The 26,194-nt window shown below is 44.8% G+C and overlaps 1 long non-coding RNA gene across 4 annotated transcripts; it reads left to right on the top strand.

Moving 5' to 3' along the window:
- The first annotated feature begins 38 nt into the window (after positions 1–38).
- Positions 39–20,289, top strand: LOC146203681 (uncharacterized). Of its 4 annotated transcripts, none has more exons than XR_014702423.1 (3): positions 39–208; positions 4,647–4,797; positions 20,100–20,289. It is a non-coding gene; the product is annotated as an uncharacterized LOC146203681 (long non-coding RNA). The 4 variants fall into 4 exon arrangements; XR_014702422.1 differs by having other exon boundaries at positions 20,003–20,289; XR_014702424.1 differs by lacking the exon at positions 20,100–20,289 and adding an exon at positions 16,878–17,058.
- Positions 20,290–26,194: the final 5,905 nt, after the last annotated feature.

The raw sequence follows: 26,194 nt of genomic DNA, 5'->3' as shown, positions 1-26,194 counted from the left end.
CTTCAATTTTACTTTCTATGCAGGCCTGTGGAGGCGCTAAGATCGCCCGGCATTCTTATATCATCATCACCAAATGCACATCTAGAAAAAGAAAACAAATAGTCGTTTGAGTTAAAAATTTGGCCAATTATTTATTGCATTGACCCGCTACGTCCTCGCCCTCTTCAATGTACCAACTGTTGGCGATTTGGACACAGTGGACGAGCGTGTAAGTCGTAAGTCTGCGACAAGATGCAGGGTGTGTGGGGAAGGACACTCTTCTAATAGCTTCTAATAAGACCCATCAAGACCTAGCTGTTGTCTGTGTAGTAACGAGCACTCGGCTGATGACGCCAGTTGTGAGAAACGATCTCAGGAGCAGGCGTTACTAGAATTAATTCAAGAGAATCGTTGCTCTCGAGCAGATGCTTATGCCCTTCTTGATCGGAAAAGGCACACTTATGCCAACTGTATGCGCCCTTCTACTACAGACTTTGAGACCACGTTGTCTACCGCAATTGTGAAAACGGTTGAAAAGGCCCTTTCTGTCGTGGTTGACCGTATGCTTACCAGCTTTACTGAAACTTTGTCTAGTATTGTTGGTAGCCTGTCATCTTGCCCACCTCAACCTGTGCTGACTCCAGCATCTATTTCATCTGAAACCTGTGCTGAAAGTTTAAATGCAGAGTCTCCTTTACTGCTGGCTCAAGTGCACCCAATCGAAAGTGTCCCTGTAGGCATTTCTCGCAAAGGTATTTGCTCTAATGATGTTGAAATGGCATGCCCTACTCAAAAGCGCCGTGCTTCTAGCTCACCCTCTAAGTCCTCCATTTCCCAGACCAAAACTAAAAAAGGGCCTTCCAAAGTTTTACAGCAAACCGACGTGTTAAAAGAGGCTGTTGCGGCCTCAATTTTAGATAAGTAATCATGGCAGGTGTACAAGTTCTGCAGTGGAATTGTAGCTCTATTGTATCTTCACTTCCAGATTTATATCTTCTCCTTTCAACACATAAGCCAGACATAGTGCTTTTGCAAGAAACTTGGCTCTCCCCCGCAAAGTCATTTACCTTAAAGAAATATGTTTTCCGCGCCGATCGTGTAAACGGTAGGGGCGGTGGTTTATTAACTTTGATATCGTCAAAATTATGTCACTGGGCAAAAATAAGCAAAACAATAATGAATCCTGAGTGTGAGATTTTGGCTGTAGATATCACATTGCCGCATTGTGGCCCTGTCACAGTCGCTAACGTCTACTGCCCCACAGGTGTACGTAGCACAGACTATTTTGACAGATTACTTACAAATTCTAATAGGGTAGTTATTGCAGGTGATTTTAACTCGCACCCTACTCTTTGGGATAACTACTCCGACGCATGTGGACAGCTGTTATGGACGTGGATGTCGGCAAATGCTGTGCGCTGCTGCAATTCTCGGGCTATAACCTTCATGCGCGGAAATTCGCAATCTGTCATCGATTTATCCCTGGCAGCAGGTGGGATAGGTATAGGAGGATGGTCCACGGTATACAGTGGTACATCTAGCGACCACTTCCCAGTAACATTTACCATCATGATGAGCACAACATGAGATAGAACTTTGGACCGTAAACTAGTAAACAACGCCAAATATGCAGCTTCGCTACGCTCCTCCCGCAAATCAAACCTTTGTTCATGTAGGACCGACAAAGCACAAAAGGTATTTTCCTCAATTGCGAATGCTACTGTAGATTCCCAGTGCACTGTGCGGTCTACAGTAAACAATAGGTCGCCATCCCCATGGTGGAATGACGCGTGTGAGAAAGCCTTCCGCCGTAGAAAAGCAGCATGGAAAAGCCTTTCTTATAACCAGAGCCCAGTAAACTGGATAAACTACAAATTTTGTTCGGCGTCATTCAAAAGAGCCATAGCGCAGGCAAAGGACGAGTACAACGAAAATTTAAATACTTATTTGTCAAACCCTAAACACAGGAAGGCTTTGTATCGTTTCATGGAACGAAATGGAAACTCGCACCTTTTTCAGTCATTAAGTTCAGTAGTGTTGTCCCCACAGGAGGCAAAGGATGAGTTGGAACAAATTGCGCAAGGACTAGCATTATGTTTCCAGGAGCAGTGCAGAGTTCCCTTGCACGCTCCCATTTCCTGCTCAGACTATGTTGAGGTTGATAGGTTGGAACTCCTATCTGTGATTTCTTCCATGAAAAACTCGGCTCCAGGTTGGGACGGGGTTACGGTAGGTATGCTCAAAATTTTAGCAAATGATTTCACTCAGGATCTCCTGGATCTGGTTAATGAATCATTAGAATCTGCATGGCTGCCGCACGTCTGGAAAGTGGCGAAAATTATATTGCTCTTGAAAGACCCTGGTAAAGGATTTCATGTTGAAAACATTTGGCCAATATCTTTGACTTCGAATCTAGTAAAATTAATAGAAAGAATTGTGCATGGCCACCTCTCAAAGCATATCTCAGAGGTTAATGCTTTGAGTTCTTCCCAGATTGGTTTTCGCAATGGATGCTCAATATAGTCTGCACATGTAGATTTAGAAAGCAGGATTCGCCTTGCAATGTACAACAAGGAAGTATCAGCGTTAGTGACGCTTGATATTGCTAAGGCCTATGACAGCATTGTACATTCCATTCTACTAAACAAGTTGTCATTATTACGTCCTCAGTTCTACATTTATGCATGGACCAGGGAATTTTTGAAAGGACGAGAATTCTTTTGCACTGATGGCTCATTAATCTCAGACACCTATGCACAGACAAGAGGGGTGCCTCAGGGCTCTGTGCTCTCCCTACTCCTTTTTAATATATTAATGTGCGATATTCCGGTTCATCCTGATGTCACTGTATATGTATATGCAGATGACATAGCATTCTTCGCCTCGGCAAAAGATATTCATGACCTATATCGTTCACTGCAGGCTTACCTAAATGCACTTGAGGTCTGGTTGGACAAAATTGGTTTTAAATGTGTCCAAACGTAGTGTGCTAGTTTTTAAAACCATAACCCCCTTATATGTTTCGTTAAACTACCGCTCAGATGTCATACCTCAAGTGGAATCTGTGCGGTATTTAGGCATTACGTATGATGCTAGTATGGATTGGAGGCTTCACATCGTCTAATGTTCGGAAAGGTGAACGTGCCCTTGGTAGACTGACACGGATAAGTAACAGGAAATTTGGTATGCGTCGAGATACTCTTCTACTTTTGTACAAAGCCTATGTGAGACCGATTCTGGAATTTGGCTGCATTCTTTTTTCTGGGTGTCCAAAATATAAGCTGCATCCTTTGCTGCTTTTAGAAAGACGGGCGCTGCGCCTCTGTCTAGGGCTTCCACAGTCAGTCTCTACCACTGTTCTGTGCTTGGAGGCCCGCACTCCGGACCTTAACTCCCGTTTCCACCTTCTAACTGTCAGATCATTCTTGCGATCATTTGAGACTACTCCCGGTGTGGCTATACATATTTTTGTGTCAAACCCCGCACTCTTTCTCACTCACCAGTGGCCAAGGGTCTGCAAGCCCCAGGTTGTTTATACGCAGAGCATTTTAACAAACATTGGTGTGGACCTTGCTTTTCTATATGTCCGCTCAACGTCCTTTGTGGATATAAATTATGATTCTATATTTCCATCTAATGTGAAGCACTTACCCTCAAGTCTAATATCCAGTCTCCTATGTGAACACCTTGAAAAGTTCCCTGATCAAACTGTAATTGCCACTGATGCGTCTGTGATTGCGCACAAAGCTGTGATTGGAATTTTTTCGGAGTCTCTTTCCTGGAGTTTTTCGGTGCGTGTCCCGGATTACACACCAATATTTCTAGCAGAGTTTATGGCAATTGGGCTAGCGGTACTAAAAGTTCCCTGCAGTCAATCAAAAATAATTTTTCTATCAGATTCTCTTTCTGTTTTGTTGTCACTGGAGTCAGCACGGGATGCTCTGTTGAGCCGCTCACTAAAGTATTTCATACCGGGGTGGGTGAAAGAAATACGCTTCATCAGGGTCCCCGCACACAATGGTGTTTTCCATACCGAAGTGGCAGATTTCCTGGCTAAATCAGCTCTTGATGCATCTGTTTCATGTACCATCCCTAATATCACCATTTTTGGAATGTCCCGTTTCCAGCGATATCAATACCTAGCCGCTACATGCAATGATTCTTTGCTATCTTCAGCCGAATACCAGCATCTCATATACTCATGGAAAGTTCGAGCATGTAAATCACAGCAGTGTGAGGTAACGATGACTCTCCTGAGATGCAGGATTCCTCGCCTAAATCTTTATTTATGTAGATGCGGGATCAGCCCCACAAACCTTTGTGAGGCTTGCGGTGAAATTGAAAATATTGATCACTTCCTTCTCGCTTGCCGAAGGTTTTCACATCAGAGGAGGGTGCATTTAGAAACTCCAATTGCACGCTTGGGATTTACGTTATCGGTCCCGCTTCTACTCTCCTTCGGTGCGAGTGTGAAAGGATTTGCGTTGCCTCAAATTTGTCGGTACTTACATAACTACATCACAGCTACGGACAGATTCCCTTGCTAATTGCATTCCAAATTTACAAAACTCCAAATTTTTGCTTCATATTTTTTCATTCAATAACTTTTGTGATCTTAAATCTTTTGTTTTTGTTTAGTTGTCAATTACTTTAATACACTAATTCAGTTTTCGTAGGACATTTGGCAGTCCACACTGAACCCTGGCCAATCCCCCTTCGTGGGTATGTGCCAAATTTCAAGGAAGAAGAAGAAGAAACGGGCTAAAGAGATGGGCAACGTGGAGCAGATGAATGGCCAATGCTGAATTGTAGCGAAACGTAAGTACTATGTTTACAAAGGAGGTCCAGGGTGTTCCGCATTTATCTGTCCGGGCTGTTAAAAGTTATCCTTCTCAAACTACTGTTATTTACGCTCAAACGCAGCGACAAGATAGCTTGTCGACGTTCTACCACAGGCGACTGCCGTTTTTTCCGATTTCGAAAAATTCAGGCGAATTCTTATGCTAAGTTGCATTATCGAAAAACATAGACAATCAAGCTACCTTTTTGAGCATGTATTGATCAGTAGTTTGCGCATAATTTTTTAACCTGAGTCCCTGACAGAAATAAATACGAAACAGCCTATATATGAATGACTGCCGCTGATTATTTTGCTGCACTCATGACCGTTATGCACCCTCCACCGGACAACCGAGGCGGTCCTACAAGGTCCTATGCGATGCACACTTTTCTGTCATAACCTTGCTATGGCGTTTCTAAATTGCCTGCAAACAATCGGTAACTTAATTGTGTTCCGCTGCGTGCCTGGCACATAAAGTAATAATAACTGGATCACAGGAAGGGAAATTAAAGGCTCAGTATCTGTCACACTTGCTTTGTGGACACACTGAACCGCGCCGTAACAGCGGCGCCTGTAGGTAACGGAAGGAAGGTGGAAGTGAAAGTGGAAAGAAAGAGGAGCCTTAGTGGAGGGCTATGGTAGAGGAGCCTTAGGCTGCAGAGTAATTCAACGCCCTAAAGGAAACTGTTTCCGACCACCTGGGGATCTTTAACGTACGCTGACATCGCACAGCACTTGGACGCCTCTCCGTTTAGCCTCCATCGAAACGCAGCCGCAAGCGGTCGGGATTGAACTCAGGTACTCCGGCACAGTAGTCAGGCATCTTTATCTTTACCGCTGCACCAAGGCGGCGGGGGCATAAAACAAAGAAATATTTGTTTTTAGCTGGGCAGTAATTAAGTGCCCGGACAGTATTTTGAGAGCAAAATAGCATTGCTCAAGAGCCGGTGATCGGTCTCTGGTGCTGGTGGAGACATTTATTTATTCCTTTGTACAAGGAGGTGTTATGGACCGAGGCCCTACTGGCCCTGGCCCTCACAAATCTAGGTAGAGCTCCTATTCCGGAGCCCAAATGGCGTCTAACACCGCTCGCGCCCTGGCGACCAAAGTCCGCTGGACTGTAGGTCATGGCAGCTGAGCAGCGCCGCCTCCCAGGCCTCCCTAGAAGGGTGGGTAATGAAGGATTGGGAATGGTGGGGATTGGATTGACAGGCCCAGACCATGTGGCAAACGTTCGAGAAGGTCGCTCCAAATAGGCTGCAGCCCCCATCAAAGTCTGCATTGAAGTGCTTCAAGGCTGCTGGGCACAGCATTGTATTTGTGAAAAATTTTGAGGAGCCTTTCGTCCGCTCTCCGGAGACCTTTACAAGGTTCCGGAAAGCGGCGGTGGATGTCCTTGTCAGTTCAGTTCAGTCGTTCAGTCGTGTCCGACTCTTCGTGACCCTATGGACCATATCACGCCACGCTTTCTGATCTCGCGCTATCTTCCTAACATCACATAACTTCATCTGCAGTGCCTCGAGGATGCCATCTAACCATCGCGTTCGCTGCCTACCCCTTTTCCGGTGACCCTCAACCTTTCCCAACATCAAATCTTTCTCCAGCGACTCCTTTCTTCTCATCAGATGACCAAAGTAGCTGAGCTTTAATTTTAGAATTGGACCCTGCAATGAGCAGTCAGGGTTTATGGTCGACAATATCGACTGATTTCATCTTCTGGCAGTCCAAGGAACTCTCAAGAGTCTCTGCCACCACAATTCAAACGCGTCCTTATAATATAAAGTAATTTCTTTGAATGTGATGATGTATTGGGCGGGCTCTGGAGTAGACTTTCCGAGCAAGCTGAGTGCCCGGGGAAAGCGCGCGGGCCGCCTGATCGGCTAACTAATTGCCCATGAGTCGGTGATGACTGGGAGCCCAGATGAGATTACAATAAGAAGGGTTGCTGGACCGACAGCAATTTTGCAGGATGCGCTTGGCAAAAGGAGGTACCCAACCCAGCTCATAATTCCGACAGGCCCCCTTGGAGTCGGTAATGATGTTTCACTTAGGGGAGGGAGAGCGCAATCGCGATTTCCTCCGCGTGTGTTGTATTGTGGGCGTGGAACGTAAGTCCTGCCACTGTGTTGGTGTTTTGGACCACTGCCGCGGTGGGAACCGGCAATGTCCACGTAGTATACATATCCTTGTCGACCATAATGCTGATCCATTGCTTCCGTACGTGCCTGGCGACAGCCATTATGGTCAGGGTGTGACATGTTGCGTGGAATGGGTCTGACTCTGAGGTCGCGTCTCCAGGGTTCTGGCGCTCGTACCCGTTCCTCAAAAGCGGTGGTGCATTGGATGTGTAGTGGGTCAATAATGCGGCGACCAGATGGCATTTGTGATTGGCGCGCGTATTGGCTGAAAAGATGGGCCTCGGAGTTCCCGATAGGTGTTGACATACCAAGGTCCAACAAACGCTGGTTGTATGTAGTAATGGGGAGGTCAAGAGCCCGTTTGATAGCTTTGAGATGTATGACTTCCACTTGGTCCTTGTCATGTTTGCGCATGTGAATTGTAGGGGGTTGAGTAGAGAATTCTACTCGTAACGAAGGCATGTGCCAGCCGGCATCTTTACTAAACTGCCCACGCTTATTGGAGATACGGCGGACCATACGGCCCACCTGGTCGCCATATATGCGAAGTTTCGTTAGTGTTGTGTCTGATCTGCGTTATTGGTGAATAAAGAGACGAATGATGCGGATCTCCTTGGCCTCTCTAATCGGGCCCGAAGGGAGTGTAAGGCGAATTGAAGTGTCATCCCGAGGGGAGAGGCGGATGTAGACAAATTCTGATTTGGTGGGGGCACATTGTAGACCACAGTATGTAGCGTAAGCATCCACCACCTCCGCTGTCTGTTGTACGCATGCTTCCATGTGTTCAAGATTGCCTTCCGTTGCCCAGATTTAGATATCTGCATATATGGCATATCGGATGTCAGGCATGGAGCTTAATTTTGTGGGAAGGTCTTTCATTGCAAGGTTGAAGAGGAGGGGAGACAATACTGCGCCCTTTGGTGTATCCCGGCCGGGATCCGATGGTATAGGGTCCATGTTCTTTGTCTTGAATTCGAATATAGGCGTCAACCCGTGAGAAATTGCCAGATATATTGGTATGCATTCTGACCACAGTTGGTATCTTGGAGATGACTTAGTATCACTTCATGTTTGACTTTATCAAAGGCTCCTTTCAAATGTAAGGCCAGGACTACACCTTATCACTGTGAGGGAGTTCTTTAGGCTCTATGTCATGATGAAGTTGTGGAAGGATATCTTGTGCAGATTTCTGTGGCCTGAAACCAAACATTGTGTCCGCAAACGTATGTGTGACGTGTTTAGAGGTAAGTGGACAACCTATCTCGTACCATAGTCTCCATCAATTTGCCGACACAAGATGTGAGGGAGATAGGGTGCAGGTTTTCCACATCAATTGGCTTGCCTGCTTTAGGAATAAATGTCACTAAGGCTATCTTCCAATCCTAGGGAAGAGGAATCTCTCCCAGCCAAATTTGGTTGGTGGATTCAAGGAGGGTATGGTATGCTGCATCCGGAAGGTTTGCCAGAGTTTTACGGTAACCTTGTCCCGGCCCGGTGCGGTACCGCACTTCATTTTGGCTAGGGCCTCCTTCAAATCATGGAGCCAGAAGGGGGCGTCCAGCTCCAGATTTGTTTGGCCTGCATATGAGCATTGGGAAAGATGAGGGTCTACTGGTACAAAGATAATCTGTCACACAGTGTTCGGGCCAACTGTGTTGTAGTATCGGGAAAGTTATGAATGACATGATGGAGATGCCGCGTCATTCTGCACGTGTTTGAGAGGGGTCTATAAGTGCACGAAACAAACGCCACATATTACAGCCAAACATCTGGCGTGCAGCAGTGTTACATCGATCCACCCATTAGTTTTGGCTAACTGAGCAGCATAGTTGGCAGCCTTTTGGGTGAGTTCAAGGATATGCGGTGTCTGAGTTTCTTGCTGTGTTTGGTTTTTCCATCGTTTGGTAAGACTGCGGCGGGCCTCTCAAAGATGGAGAAGATGGTTGCCTACTTCTGGGGTGGAGTCGGTGAGCTGGATGCGTTGTTCATTAGTGCGGAGAGTTGTCATTAGAGAGGTCACCCAATCGTGATATCCCGAGCGGACAATATCGACAGAGGGAAGTGTCGTGCGGAACTTCGTCCAATCGGGAATATGCGCTAGTTGCTTGGGGCGTTTAAGGGGCCGTGTGTATATAGTGGTTTTAATAATACAGTGGTCACTGCCCAGGGTGCCTTGCATATTAAGCCAGTCGGCGTGCTGAATATTGCGGGTGAGTCAAATCAGGGCATGTATCTCTGGTTACTGAGTTGCCCATGTGAGCGGGATTGGCCGGATCTGTGTGGATGGTACGACAGAGGTTTGAAACTAGTTCCGCCAGTTTTCTTCCTCGGGATTCCTCTCTAAGGTAGCCCCATTGCCGATACGGAGCATTGAAATCTCCTACGATGAGTAAGGGGTCGCATACTAGGATACAGGTTTGTGTGTCCCGCTGAAAAGGCTGATAGTGAGTTTGGCGTTTGCTCCTGAATGGCGACCAGGGCCACGAGGAACTAAAATGTTTCAAAGGCGAAGGTGCGCTCGCTTCTGCTGGTCTTTGAAACCTCTGCAATTCCAATGGGTTAATGGGAAGGGATGTGTTTGTGTGGATGCTCGCTATATAGGATTGGGGGCCATGGTCAGAGCTTGAGGGGGTGAAGGATGCCACTGAAAAGGTTCGATCCGCTGGCGCCCGACGCCTCGCAGATGGCGCGTTCCTCGTTATCAGAACTGTCAATGCGACGAGAGAATTTTGCGGGACGCGCGGGGAAGCTTATGGGGACCAACGCGTTTAGAGAGACATGGTTGTTCGAGAATCTATTTCTGGGTTAAACTTGTTACCGAACGCGTGATGCGGGGCAGTTACGCTTTCCATCTGAGCGGCAATGGCAGTGTTTATATGACTTGAGGAAGCTAGGAAACAATGTTTTTGGCAGCAAGGCGCTGCAATCGCACTCTAACTCTCGAAAAGAGCACCGTTTTTGGGGACACACGAAGGACCCTGCATCGCTGCTATCACATGACTCTACGTCACCGTTTGGCTCAGCGTGAGGCCGGTGGCGGTGGAGTGCGGGGGTCAGCGTCAGGCGACGCTCAATTTTAGAGCGTGCAGCTCTTCTGAGGGCATTCTTTAAGGTCATGTTATTCCGCAATTTAACCGTGAGCAATACATCGCATAGCAACAGCACATACCACAATTTTGACTGGATTGTGTTTGCTGTGTCTCAGTTGTTAAAAATTATTTTGCTGTTAATTAGGCCACCATGCTTCCAGACTGCACACTGCATGTGCTTCACATATATGGTGTTCTTAAAGTAATGCTTTTATTAGCAATGACGTTAGATACAAATCACACTTTGTGTGAAAGCCTGAGTGTTGCCGATGCACACGGTACATCATGAGCCCCTTATTGAACACAACCAGAGTAGTGTTGAACGCTTCAAAGTTCACCGGCATTCTATAATTGATTTGCAGGAAAGGAAAGGCGCAGTATCTGTCATAGTTGTTCCTGTGGGCCCCTGAAGTTCCTCGAAAAAGTCAAAGGTCAGAGCAGCTTCAGACATGGGTTTTTGTGAGAATGCTAGTGCTGCAGCACTAAAAACTGTTACAATAGCTAAATTTTAGCAGGCATTAACACACAAAAGGTTTTGAGACAGAAAACATGAGTAGCCATGTCAAGTTGTGTGCCTTTTTACATTACACTTGACATACCTGTTAAATAAAGCAAGAGTAAATTTTATGGGGCTGGACATTACAAAGTGACTCATGCTAGGAAGGACGCCATAGTGGAGTGCTCTGAATGATTTCAGCCACCTGGGGTTCTTGAACATCCACCACCTTGGCTTAAAGTCAGGGGGATCTCATTCGAAACGAATCTGAGACCTCCGCTCTCAGATATAGCAAGTTGGCAACTGCACGATTCCGAAGGACGCATCCATTTTTAGTGCAGTAGCACTTGCATTCTCAGCAAAACCTGGTCTATATCTGAAGCTTCCAGGCTCATGCAGCAGCGATGCTTGCGTCTGTGCCGTTATGAGGCCACATGTCATGGTCAAATTAACAGCACGTGCAAACTTGGGCAGCATTTTTGATATGAGAACTGGAACCCTTGGATTGCCAGTTAGATACACAGGCACGTTCGCATAGCTTGGTAAAAGGGGGACTTTAAATGTCGCATGGGGTTTCACATAATATGGTAGATTATGACCGTGCTAACGACCATATGTGTGTCATAGCGCTACCTACACATCTGGACAGGTTGAGTCTTTTTTCTCGGATTAGCATGGAGGCTCATTCAGACAGAGTATCGTCATGCTAGACGACAAGAACAGCAACTGGCAAGACAATGGCAACAGTAGCGGTCAATGGATTATAATGTTGTGGCTCAGTAGAGCAAAGCAATGCTAAACCGGGCTCAGCAATACTACTGCACGATATTATGTACGCACTTGTAGCTTGCTAAACTGTGTCAATTTTTCATTTTTCTTGTCAATGGTGGTCAGAACATTTTTCTATCGTTTCAAAAATTTCTTGACGAGTTTTAGTAAGAATCAATAACATGTTTTCTAAAACTCATGATGGAGAAAAATTCAGTTGGTCGCACTACAAAATGGCTAGAACTGATGTATTCTGAGCATGGGCCATCCCAGTCTCGCCAATTCTGCCGGTTCACATCGTGTTTAAGGCTCTAAGCGAAATATCGATATGCTCACACAGTACATTTGAGGCTGTACTGGTCACCTGTCAAACAGACCAAGCTTGTTATGCTTATAAAATTTTTGATAATTTTTTATTCACTTTCAGAGCAATTTTATACAATTCTTTTCATACTTCATTGACTGTTTAAAGCGCAATTAAAATTTGAGCTTCTTCTATAAGGTAGCACATTTGCTTGCAAAAAATTATTTTCATTTATTTACCTTTGCAAAGTCTCAGACCGCAGGAACTATTGAGAAGCGCTAGCTTCATCTTTGATGTGAGGGGATGTGGTTTCGCGAATAATATTACATATGTTACATACACCGATGCTTCATTTCACAGTGAACTGTTTTATGTCGGATACCACTGAGCACACTGGAAGAGTGTGGGAATCACTTCTTTCATGAATGTGTCGTAAAATTAGCAACCAAACAACCTTTAAAAATGATTTCTCCTCTTTCTATAAATCAATTTGCAAAGCAAGCCTCGTGCCACTTTCTCTCTCTCAATCCTTATTTCCCTCTCCACCTGTGTTCTAATCATCACAGACCCATCTTTAAGCACTAACGTGTGCTAACATCGCATAGCATACGAGTGCATTGCATTCCGCTTCCATTCAAATGCGCCTGCCGCAGCCAGGATCGAACTAGGTTCCCCAGCATAGTAGTTGAGTTGTTGAGCGCTTAACAGTAACCACTGAGCCAACGCGACAAGATAGCAAGGTCAAGTGTATGCCATTTGTTTCTATCCTATACAGGCCGTTGGAAGATCTTGTTCAATGGTGTGAGCAGCTGTAGAGGAGTACAGACATGTCATTTTTAGTTATGTTTTATTCTTTGTAATGATGTGTAAGACTTTACTGTATGCGGATCACCACATGCTATTTGCTGGCGAGTGCTAAATAAATTAATTGAATTTCTTTTCTGACCTGTTTGCATCTCAGTTTAAGCTGGCTATGACGAAGTTTAGGCAACATAAGGGCTGAAAAAGCACCAATATAATCACTCCTTCATTGTTTTCATTCACTAAAATGATAAAGCTAGCCTGCCTTAAGAACGTGAATCTTGAATGAAGAAGCAGTGATCATAGAAAGGGGAAGTGCAAAAGAAATGGGGATGCAAGAGAAAAGGCAAAGGTGGCAGGAGAAGTGCTGATGCACATAACTTGCATGGCTCATTGCGAAAGGAAGGATCCCAATGTAGAAGCAATGGCATTTAATAATCAGTCGGTGTCTTCTCTTGCATCTTCGACCTTTTGCGTTACCCCTTTTTGCAGTGCCCCTTTCTGCGGTGAATCACCGACTAGCCCACAAAAACTTATTAATCAGTAATCATATCACAGTTTTTCATCCATCACATAACTTAGACTAAACTTTAATGTTATAGCCATTGGTTAACTTGAAAGCAATACTGAAACAGGTGAGAAAAAAAAACACGAACTATTTAATTTAGCATTTGTGCACAAAAACCACAGGATAACCCTTGTACAGTAACGTCCAGTGTATCCTTTACAAGGGCAGAAATCGGAGGAACACTTGACCACTGTCGTTAGAGGCATGATGTGATAGCGTTAATGGGTTCCATCTGCGGGTCCTTTTGCAGATCCTCATTCAGATACCTGGACTTTGCTATTCGCTCACTTACTAAACCCTTAATTTGTGCCTCTATTTTGTCAAAAAAACTTATTAGTATACTCCAAACAAAATTATGTGAAAGGCCACCCAAATTAAATACTTACAAAGACCTGCTTTAACTAAGACATACAGATGTGCCTGCATGGCTTAGGAGTAATGTGTCTTACTCCTCGTCCAAGAGTTCGGTAAGGCTCGATTCCCAACTCACATGAAATGCCTACGGTGGCAGCGCCTGCGATGTCATGTGGTCCCGTGCATCAAATCACACAACCTGCCAACCAATCAGTACCAGGCCATGTCACCTGCTAACTACTACATGCCAGAGCCATGCCTGTAGTTTCTCACTCACAACACCAGCAACAGCATTTTCTGCACAATTGGGGCTGTAACGATATTGCATTAAAATGCACACCTGGTAGCAGACCCTACACTCAAGGCATGTGGGATGTGAGTGGGAGCATATCCAACGACTCTAAGATGTTTCGGAAACATTGCACTGCACATACAGGCTTTGCTGCCAAATAGCAGTTACGGTGCCATCATCAGATTGGAAGCCTTCAACGAAATGTGTGAAGGTTCTGGGGAAGACAGATTTTGGTATAATGATAGAAACAGGATTGATTCATGAAAAAAGCACAGAAAGGAAGACAGTGTAAACAAACAGTAGACCTGATTTACATGGGAGTTTTTATATGCCACTTATAATGCAATAATAACCATGACATTACAAAGTTAATGAAAACAACAAAGTAACACGAAACAACTGTTGACAGTAGATTAGAGCTATGTGCGTAATTATTATAGTATCCACTTTTTTTCTCACACTGCAGGCCTTTTTAAGGAGGTTGGAATTGTTGGCTCAGAATCCCTGCATAGTTTTCACTTTTGTCCAAACTCAGTTCAGTTCAGTCGTGTCCGACTCTTTGCGACCCTATGGACCATATCGCGCCACGCTTTCCAGTCTCTCACTATCTTCCTAACATCACATAACTTCATCTGCAGCGCCTCGAGGATGCCATCTAACCATCGTGTTCGCTGCCTACCCCTTCTCCAGTGACCCTCAACCTTTCCCAACATCAAATCTTTCTCCAGCGACTCCTCTCTTCTCATCAGATGACAAAAGTAGCTGAGCTTTAACTTTAGAATTTGACCCTCCAATGAGCAGTCAGGGCTATGGTCGACAATATTGACTGATTTGATATTTTGGCAGTCCAAGGAACTCTCAAGAGTCTCTGCCAGCACCACAATTCAAACGCGTCAATTCTTCGGCGGTCAGCCTTCTTGACAGTCCAACTCTCGCATCCATACATCACAACTGGAAATACTATAGCACGAGTTATACGGATCTTGGTTGCCAGTCTAATGTCTCTGCTCTTTACTAGGCAGTCAAGGCTAGCCATGGCTCTCTTTCCCAGAAGCAGGTGTCTTCTAATTTCATGGCTGCAATTTCCTTTCGGGGTAATCTTGGAGCCCAAGACGAGAAAATCTGTCACAGCTCCAAACTATGCGATATTAAAATAATGTGACACATCTATCAATCTGACTTGCTTGGATGAAATTTATGGACATACTCTACTCGGGAAACGGTGAGGCACAGTGATGAGACGATGCCAGTTGAGACAAATGAAGGACAAGAAACATGCACTTGCCGTGTGTCTTCCTTCCACCTCAGTATTTGTCAGTGCACTTAACCATTCAAAAAACCCATAAACATTTGAGCATTTTCAAGAAATATTTAGTGCTCTTTCTTTGCAATACTCCCTCTTATACGTGGCAATATAAAACACCGTTCTAGATAAAGAAGGCACGAAAAACACATTTCATTGCAAAAAAAAAAAGAAACGTCATCTCAGAATCCAAACAACCTGGCCTTTTAATATGCAAGACACTTAGATCAACGCTGGATGAAAATGAGGGCAATTCATGTGCAACACTTAACACTGCAACTAGTTCAACTACATCAAAAGATATGCAGCTAGTTTTCCTGCAAAGCAGAAGATAGCACACAAAGGCCAGAAAAGCTATGGACACAGCAGCCCATTGAATTCACAATTTAAGGGTATAGATTAGAGCCAGCAGACACAACAACGAGGAGTTTAACAAGACCTGGAGCACAGCATGACTTATAAAACAGCTGTTTGTGAAATGGACACCCTTCTCTCTGTCCCCACCCCTTGTGACAGTCAAACTCTACAGGCCATAATTCAGCAAGGTTTAGGTAAAAGCTATAAACTTGAAGACTGCCTTTTTTTTGTGTCTTCCACTGGCATGATATAATTAACATCTCATTTTACATCTGTCAACTGCCTCTAGTCGCCAGCCTTTTTTGCAGCTTGCACACTAGCGCTCAGGAACCTCATAAACTACCACAGGTAACATGCACATGTGCACATAGTGATCTACGAAGGAGTTGCAATAGATAGGTCCTTGGCTTACCCCTGACTTTTCGTTGTTATTCGACACATAGCTTCAGAGTGCATGTGTGCACCGCTGAGATTTTTACCTTCCCAGTTCCTGAGAGAATATGCCTCCCACCCTCATCAGGAAAAAAAAAAAAAAGAGGCAAGGCTTCATGGCGAATGGATAGAACAAAAGGAATGTTTGCTTACAGGCCAAACTATATGATGCAGTACCACATATCTGGAGATCAGTTTCCTTCCCCTTCCTTTCCTACCTTTGTCTGGTGTATTGTAAAACATTTTTAAGTATAGGAAAACTACAAGAAAGGTCTTGGCTGGCTTTGGTAAATGCAACTTGAGCACAAAACAGATGACGAGCTCATTTCAGTGAGCCCACACGAGCCATTAGTCGAAATGAGTGAGTGATGTATAAAAGTAGGAAAATAGGGGCAAACATTGGTAGTCGCAAGAAGACCTCAGATGCGGTACATATACCTACCTCTATCTTTTCGACAGTAGGTAAACACACTCAAACTGAAATTTTGCTATGTAGCAGTTTACAGATGGAAAAGGTGGTGGAGCTGAAAAGCTTTTCATTTGCTTTTTCGTGCCAAAATGGGCAGCATTGTAGAACTGTACACCCATGCTTAATTGTAAAACCACACAGAACATCACGGCAGAACGAGAGGAAGAAGATGGCTTACACGGTATGAAAGAGCACTGAACAAGGGTAGAGGGGGGAAAGCCTCAGTTCGCAGGTTAAGCTAGCGTTTCTACAAGTGGATTTGTCTTCGTCTGGACAAAGCGATCATCACTGGCAGGAGTTTAAATATGCTTTTGCTTCTTGAGAAGAAAAGCTGGGGAGGGGGAAAGTGGGTGAGAGAATACTGATGCTCTATCTGGGATCCCCAACAAAATAACTTTTCTACAGCACTAGAGTCCATTCAAAACAGTGCCATACGATTCGTATATTCTGATTACTTATATCATACGAGCGTAAAGCCATTGAGAACAAAAGCTAACCTTCCCAGCCTTCAATCCCGTTGTAAAATAGCCAGACCGTTGCTTTTCCACAGGTCTTATCATTCCCCTCTGAGTCTTTCTTTCCATTACCACCCCTACTCACCGCGTTTCACTTCGTACCAATCGCCCGAAGGTTGTCCATACACCTTGAGCATTCACTTCTGGGCATCTCAAATAATTTTTTTCCCAGACTGCAAGAGATTGGAACGGCCTGACAGCTGAAGCTTTTGCCCATCCTAACCATGAATTTTTCAAGGCATTCATCACTGAACTAATGAAATGATCTGTTAGCCAACCCTTCATGTAACGCTCCTAGTGGGCCTTTGAGGTACCAATAAATAAATACGTAAGGTATCCCAATAGAGCACTCATTACTATTGCGTTTCTCTTACCTTTCACCTAAACAGAAATGCAGCCTGCGGATGCTGTCACTAAAACTGTTTCCAAAAAAATTAGAAGGGTTCAAGGCAGCTGAACCGAATACGGAGTGAAAGCATTAGCTGCGGGCGACCGAGCATTCTTCTTCTGTTAGGTGCAGCGTCGGCTCGGGGACCACGGACATGGACACGGCGCACAGCAACGAGCGGTTAGACCTGGTGTAGTATTGCTTCGCAATAAAAGGCATATTTTCTCATCTGCCCAGTAGTAAGAACTATGTGTGCACAAACAACTGCTTCAAGCAAGCTTGTGTGGTGTTCAGAGCTGTTATAGCTCACCGATGTTTTTTTGTGTACCCAATTCTCAATGTGGTTTGCACAAACTGCTGTGCAATCAGTTGTGCTAACAAATGAAGTTTCAGTTAAGCTTCCATATGCTTGGGTACATTTTATGAATATTCGCTGCTCTTTTTGTCCCCAATTGCCAATACAACTAATTGGCAGCCGATGAAGTGGTCATGGATCTGCCCCAAGTTTACATTAATGTTTGCGGACATAACCATAGCAACAATCTGGTGATGCTCTGGTAGTTACCACAGGCACCGGCATATGCATAAAATGATGATATCGCTAATAAAACAAGACAAAATGGCCGTTAAGATTACTGTGCGTGAGTGAATTGAAATTTTATCATTATTTTCATTACAGTTTTAGACACGCATAGTCACTGGTCAGTGTGCAACGACAACTCTTCGGCAACCTCTCTTTAAATATCATAAGCAGCCCAAGAATAAGCGTCTCGACCACAACCTGCAGCAATGTCAATTGCTTAATTTCAAAATTAAAAGTCCAGTGTCACGATACACAAGAGCGAGAGCGCGTAATATATGCAAGTACACATATCGGAGAGAATGTCGAAAGAAGCCGGTGCCTCATATGAGGTTACCGTTCAGGAATCGCACTAGGTATTATCTTTACATGCCATCGAACACGGAGGTATGTACAGGAGAGAATAGTGCGCTTTTAGAGACACGTGGCGGTTCGTGCAGATATTCACCACTAGCTGCGAATCGCGCCATCACACAACAATACTGCGCTTATTAGATATGGATGCAGTTTACAGATGTTTATTCACTCGTCGTGAACTACAATCAGTGTAGCTACAGAGGATACATCGCACACAAAGGATCTTCTTTTCCATCAGCTGTTTGCTAAACTCACCTCAGCAGTACGATGCATTCTGTTTTCCGACTTCACAGATCATCTTACCAAGATACTCTGTTGGACGAGTTGGTACATATTCATTACTAACATTATTAGCGCGAACACGAATTAATTCATGTTCGCGCTGTTTAAATTAATATGAATATTCACAGAGCGTATTCTGCGTCAGCGGCAAACTTCATGGTTAAATCTATGGCATATTTCGAAAACTCGCACTTCTGTTGACTGAACTAGAACTACAACGGAAAAGTTGACGATTTCTTTCGTCCGCCGTACACAATGTAATTTAACCACTGCCAATATGCAAGTTCCTACTCACTCATGACAAGCCGAAAACGTGCTTGTTTATGCAGAGCATGCCTTCTGTTGGCACGGCGAAAAATAAAGGACTGTCAATGCATTGAAAAGCAGCCGCTTTGAATCTTTGAACCCATAGAGTTAATACACGAACTCTAGAGGGAAAGCTGAGCAGGGAAACGCGCTTCCCACTGGTACAGTGAACTAGAATATTTTCCAGTGGCGCGACCGCGCCTTTCAGCCTGACGCATGCCGTGTCGCCGTGTCCCCTGCAGCGGCGGCGCTGCGATCGGCCACTCTTGAACGCTGGACTCGCCTTCGCAGCGTGTGACGCCAGCACACGAGACTGGAAAGCGCGCTTTGTTATGTAGCTGCGCTCTTAACGTAGTTTCTGTTTCGCGCTTGCTATTTGTCTTTAATATTTGAAGATATTTGACATGCGCGGATGTTTACTGAATTGAGTGTACAATGTCGATCCCGCCATAGCAAGCAATAACAGACGAAGGCTATTGAGCGCACTGTAAACGTTTTTTTTTTATTTAAGTATTACAAACTGTCGCAGTTCCGACATATTTCGAGACACTAAATATCGCAAAGTAAGAGTTATTCGTGGGGCCATTTCTCACGGGATATACGCGATTAATATATATATATATATATATATTTCCATTTATTTCCATCAAAGATGGGGGAGGCGAGGCAAAAAGCTGCGATAGCAGCTTGACAAGTCCTCGTCCCCTACAAAGCAGCAACAGTACACGCCGACAACCCGGCACATATTACTTAGATAAAAGGTATGTACACTGAAAGTATTTCCCTCGCTTTCCAAAACAAATGTACGGCTTGTACACAACAAATTATACGCTTATAAATTGATAACAGAGATGTGTACACTGAAAGCATTTCCTTCAAAAAAAAAACAGTAAATACAAGTGTCGAAGTCAGAGGAAGATTGGGTACTAATAACAGACAAGGAAGCATTGAACGCTGCAAATGCACTGCAAAGAACAATGTTGTAATAAAAAGGAGCACATATATACAGCGACATAAACTTTGGTTTTGGCTGACAGTTCATTTTTAAGAAGGCATTCACAAAAGTATGTATTCATGAAAAGTGAATTAGGTACAGCTTGCATATGAGTAAAGAATATTCATAACATACAAAGGTGGCAAAAAATGACAAGATGCTACATTACAGGAACACAGATTTCAGTTCATTTGGGTTTTTGGGTTGAGATATATATATATATACCGTTTTCAGTTTTCATTATCAACCAAGACACAAATTCATTAGGTGTGTAAAACTAATGATTCCATGCTGATACGAGAATGCACTTCAGTCAACAGATATGGTATACACCATAAAAGCGATTGATGCAAAAAACTAGAAAAACTGCTTCATGCGATTTTAATGCAGGTATTTGTAATTTTCACTCAAGTCAACTTGAAAGCTCCAATGCACGAAGCAAACAGTGTACAAGTGGATGTTCGCCACCTGCTGTGGACTTGTGCAGGGACAAAGGCATCAAGGATAAAGATTCTGCAGGAAGTGGGACTAACCGCAAAAAGGGAAGAGGACTTCTCCAAATGGTTCACCGACAATAATAAGAGCAGGAGCCTCCTCAGGTTCTTTACAGAAAATAATTTACACAGGTTTTTATAATATGCCTTATGGCAAGCTTGCGTAATAAAAAAAAATAACAGTGTACAAATACAGCTAATTCAATCTGCTTAGCTTAAGGTGCTGCGCTGCCTTTCGCTTCGACAGCATGTTTGACTTGTTGAGTCCTTTGATAAAAAAATGAAGCCGCGTAGTAACATAAAAACTGACTATGCGAGGAGTAATACCCTCAGCATGTGCATTGCATCCCACATTTAAAGGAGCAGCACAATGAATCGTGTAAAATGTCCATGACACTTTCAGAATGAACTTTGCACGCACTAAAGCAATTAGTAAAAATGTCCTCCAGCCTGGTGATGAAACGGAACAGTTACACCGAGGGGTAGAGCAAGCCTCCTTCGTCAATATGCTTAACAAATTCTGCAGCATGCATGCGGCGCCCTTGCTCTGCTGGCAATAAGAGGCAATCGATACATGCGGGACATTTGGTCAGTAGCATGCACTTTTTTGCCACGTACCCAAGATGTGATAGATCAACCTTGAGTCACTTCTTTGGATGTTATAGTCATGTTGCATAGCTGCACTGCCACATGAAGCCGACGGTACCTCTTTTTCGGTGCAAACCTTCACTTTCTTAATCAGTTGCTGCTTTGCAGTTTCCTCTTTGTCCCCCGCGTCAAGAAGAGAACTTAATATGTCGCTCTCTGCATTTCTACCTGCAACGCTGTGTGCCAAGTTGTAATAAGAAAGGCAGTGAACAGTGATAACAAACTGTTGTGGTGTTGGGTGGGAGTTGCAGCCAGACGAAAGCCTGACTAATCCAAAGAAGTTCACTTTGTCCTGGCTCAGTCGTGATGTCAACAGGTAGCTGTAGCCAACTTGATCGTGCAAGTACTGAAGGAGCTCAAGAGTACTTGTTAGCGTGACTCTTAGGCCTTCCGCGGTAGATTCGCTCAGAAATATTTCTTTATCAGTGTGGCGCTCCCAGGTGTCTAGGAAACCTAGGGTTTCCTTTATTAACTTCACACCATCAGAAGCAGGCCTGAGAGCTTCAGCTGTATATCTGCCAGTCATCACAGCAATCAAGGACTTCATTCTTATGAAAAACTTTTCTGTAGCTTCAAGTTTACCGCAGCTCTGCTCTAGCTGAGTGCGGTAAAGAAAAAAAGCTCGCAAAGGACCATGCCCGAACAATTGGAATGCATAACTCGCCCGCATTTTTTCGAAGTTGTTGGGGCTAATGTGCACGCTAGTTATGCCAGGCATTGCTTTCATTGTTACAGCATTTCTCTCCAGTTCGAAAGCTTTTCGAGCAAATTGCATTGATACCGTTCCATCGGGGGTGTCAAAAGTTGTGACAAGACGCCTGTTTCGAATATTTTTGACAAGGTGTGGGAAATCTGAAAAAAAAATATAAGAAACGGCTGCTGTCAACAGGATGCGGTTTCTTGCAGACCACTTCTTTCAAGGAAGCTCGAATATTAAACATGCGCCACATTTTCCGGTTCCAGGCCGCTGCATCACATGTGACTTAGTCCACTAAGAGGCCAGCCTTTTCTGCAAGAGCTGTGGACTCGATTACAATTTTGGCCAGCAGGTCACCTTTCACATTCTCGTTACTCCCGAAAACACCAAGAACTTGAGTCCAGCTGCCAACGAGTGGTACAAACATCACAACAAGACCATGATTGCATGGCAATGTTTTTACTTTTTCGGGCGTATATGGGCCAAGGTCAACAAAGCCTTCTATCTTCGCACCTGTTGTCACTGTTAAGTGTTCTGCTAGCTTCATTTCATCTATTATTATCCCACCGTGTCGGTGGAACACATCGAGGTGGGCAACCTTCTTTTTCAACACATTCAGCATTTTTTCATTAAATCCGTAGCCGCTCCTGTACTGGGCAGTGTATTTACGCAGCGTTGTTTCACTTGGGAGTGTCAAGATGTTCTGCCGCCTCATATACCGGTACAGTTTAGGGCCCCTCATTTTAAGCAATATGCATTCAAGCATCCACTCCTTATCGTACTTCATGCCCCGTGGGCTTTTTCTCTAGGATGCTTCGAAGCACTGCCTTATAGCCAGCTGCTGCTTTGGTGATAAGGAGCTTATTTTCCGAGAAAGTATTTCCTCAGCTGTTGCAGCGCACTTAGTTTTCATTTCCTGAAGATCCACTGCGAGCTTGTCTATACTCCGTTTCATACATGAAGTGCAACGCTGCCAAAGCTACAGCTCTTGTTTGCGCTCTCCGCATCCGCGATGAAAAATAGTGCCTGCTCTTGACGAGAAGAAATAATAGTTATTTTGTCTGCAAGCTTAATACATCTTACATTTGCCATTAACTTCACAAAGATCACCTTTTTTGGGGAGAAAGGATCAGATTCGGTGAATTTGTATGTTTTTTATGTCGTTTTCGTTCGTGTCGCGTTTTCGCTGCCCCGCAACCTTGCCAGCTGTGTTACTAGATGGCGCTGGCTGTGCCCTCCGCGCTGCGCATCTCTTTTTGAGAAAATGGTTCATTGGTGCGCATTTTTCTCTAAGATCCGCACTGCGAAGATGTCTAGGTATGCGAAGCAAGTTATTGCAAACGTATATGCTCGGAATAGAGCCCGTTTCCACAGGAACCACTCGGCCACAAAACGAGCGCGTAGTGGTACGCCTTTTTTTTTTTTTTCTTGTGGACTACTTGCGTAGCTTTCGCTGCGTTGCACCTGATGTATGAAACGGAGTATAGCTTTGATAAAAGCCGTTTGTTTTTTCGGGAACACGCTTGCAGCTTCTTGGAAACGGGACCGCGACATCGCGAACCAGTATTTTGGCTGTTCGTTCCTTGACGCCTTTTCAGGCGTAACTGCCGCTTAAAAAGCGCTTTTCTTAAGTACTTTCAACTGACGCATGAAGCACCATCTTTGGTTGCCTTGCCTTGGCAGCGAGTACTATATGCTGTTCTTGATTTGTACTCAGTTTGATTTTGCAAGCTTGCTGTTAGGCTGGTCATCAGGGAGTTTTCATCCCTTGACGCTGCACCTGACGCTGCGGTTAGCGGCTTGTCGCCTCGATGTAGGTTCGTCTCCCCCGTGGATCTGCGCTCAGGATAAGCAGGCACCTTGAATAGCGACAACTCTCGCGCGTTTTTTGTTCTTGCGTATCCTGTGCTGCACCCTGGGGCGCAGCGAACGAAATCAGCTGCGGCCGTGACCCGATGGTCCCGTTGCAACGGCAGGCCGAAATGTTGGAGATGGTTCGAGCGAGCTCGAGCTCGCCCGTCGCCACCGCGATTTTGGCCAGACCTGCACACCGCAGCAGCCTACATCACGACAGGCGGATGACGATAAAGAATCGGCAAATGAAGGTGCAGCGCTAATTTTAGTCGAGTCACATGATGTCATCTCGCCCCTTTACCCAAGCATGTATGCGCAGATACAGTGGCTGATACCTTATCGCTCATCCGTTCGTCGTGACGTTCGGTGAGGGGAGAGAAGGAGGCCTTGTTGGAATCTCGGTGGTGTCGGCTCGCCGCTCTCGCTGCTACTGCACCGTCACGTGGGCCAGCTGTCTGACGCGGGCGAAGAAGTCATCGCAGGCATTTTGGCCTGCCGCTTTAACGGGGCCGAGAAGACACGGCCGCAGCTAATTTCGTTCGCTCAAACCACGGCTGAGAGCAACACAATCGCGGCGCACAAATGCACTAGCCACGTATTATTTGTATTTCGCGGGCTTTCTTCTGAGCCCGGAAAAAAAGATACACGTGAGACTTTCTTTATTGCAATTAATGAAATGGGGGTTTTTGAAGGTGCTCTGCAACTTTCCAATTCACATTTTTGGTCTAAAGTCGATATTTATTAAATTAAAAAAATTAACATAATTAGCTAATTAAGTAATTGCAAAACAAAAAATTGCCTGTAGTGCGCAAGGAGGCTGGCAGTTGAATGCAATTGGTTTCACTGACCTACCTCAAATATATTATATTTTGTACCCCTTGGTTCAAGTTAGCTGGGACACCCGGTATATAATATATATATATATATATATAAATTTGCGCTAGAGCAAATTTCTGACGTGTTTTCAGGTGATCGGGCACAGAGGAGATGCATGTGCGCTCGACGGACGAAATGCATGCGAAGCGCAAAACAATCGCAGGGATAGCCGGCCTTGCGATAATAACTCAGAAGAAGCAGGGCACCTATGTGATGTTACAGTAGGTACACGACGCAACATAACGCGAGAAATGCTCCACACGCGACGATTCTGCCGTTGTTTACAGCACCTACTCAACAGTGGCCGTCGGGACCGTCGGTTAACTGCACAATGGTTAACTGCACGCCGCCATCTTCCCACGATCTAAGTTGCCAGTTTCAAACCATCTTCATGTGCCAGATTTAGCAAGTAAAATTCATCTGGCAACCAACGAACAGTGTATTAATGGCGGCTATTCTCATAGAGTTCCTTACACTAACTAGAGGGAAAGCTGAGGGCGCTGCACTTCAGCCACCATGGGCGCGCTAAGAATCATGGGCCGGTGTGCTACTTGTTGCGGGACAGTCGGTTTTTCTCTAGTACGTGGAGTGGCGTTACTACAATGTTTTTTTTTCGTTTTCATCATCATCTGAAGGTGCGTACATAGACCGCGAAAGCCATAGTAGCGAAGGCGCAAAAGCAGACGTCGCCAATATATGGTTTCTGTTTCCCGAAATGCCACTAAAAACTTCCTTAAGTGATGGCACAACGATAATTATTTTCATAACATTTTTCTATTTCAAAGTTTGCCTATTAAGTGTGAAATATTGGTATTTGTGCTGCTCAAAACTAAGCCAATAGGAGAAAGGGCCATCGCTTATATTGGATAAATCTCACACTGGCATTTTGTTTCTCTCTCTTTTTATAATTTATAGTCACAATATTCAGTCTTAGGACATTATTCATGGTAGAACAACGTTTATCTTTGCATTAGTTTTGGCCAAAAGTTGTAGTTCTGCACTCGGTAGCTCTCCGGCCCATGATGCTTTGAGCGCCCATGGTGGCTGAACTGGCCGTCTGGAAACTCCATGTAAACGCCCATAGACGGCAGCACAGCTTTCCCTCTAGGTAAGAGTAAGCAACTCTATGGCTATTCTAGTTCACTATAATGGCGGCAGTCACGCGGTCACCACTCGAATGCATTGGCTGAACGGGCAGCTTTCCCTCTAGAGTCTTTGTATTAACTTCATGTTTGAACCAGTCATCCTAGCAGGCTAGCATACACAAAAGCGATGGGCCTTGCAAAAGCCACAAGCGAAACTTGCATTCATGCTTGCATTACACGATCGCCGTTGGTGGCGCTATAGTCCTAGTGGAAGCCTCAGCTTACTCAAATTGAAAAGAAAGGGGCCGACTTTGTCCTTGGAACCAACAAGGACGAACATTCCAATGCGGGCCACGTGGCTGGGGCCAGCACTGGGATGGAAGGCATAAGCAAAGTAGGTCAGGCGGATCCGAACCGTCAGAGTTATTTAGAAGCAGCTAAGACGCCGGAAAAAAAGGAAGAAGTAAGGAAGAATGAAAATCCCAGAGATAAGGACACAGATAACCGAAAGCAGGAGCCAACAGTTGGGAGAGGGAGAGAGAAGGCCCAGGTGCTTATCGCCGGAGATTCTAACATGAACAGGTGCAAGCGAGATATCTTGGAACGTGTAAGGGGTGATAAGAGAGTGTTGGCTGGAGCCTTCCCAGTGAGAACAATGAGGGCTGTGCTAAAAGAGAGTAAAAATAGGCTGTTGAAGAATTCCGCAGAGCGCAGTGTGGTAATAGTAGCCGCGGGTCTAAACGATGTCCTAAATGGTGACGCTGCAGGAGTGGTGGAAAGTTTAGCTAAGGGAGTTAACGAGATCAGGGAGATAGCACAGCAGACGCAGATAGTTGTATGCACAGTACCAGAGGTGCTAGGATTGAACGGAAAGATGGAAAAGGACGTGGTGACAGTTAATCAGGACATAAGAAAGTTAAGCCTGGAG

The sequence above is a fragment of the Amblyomma maculatum genome, chromosome 1 (assembly GCF_055883805.1).
Source record: "Amblyomma maculatum isolate TAMU_Amacu chromosome 1, ASM5588380v1, whole genome shotgun sequence".
NCBI lineage: Eukaryota > Metazoa > Arthropoda > Arachnida > Ixodida > Ixodidae > Amblyomma > Amblyomma maculatum.
The sequence above is the reverse complement of the archived record's forward strand: the minus strand, read 5'-3'. Positions and strand labels throughout refer to the sequence as shown.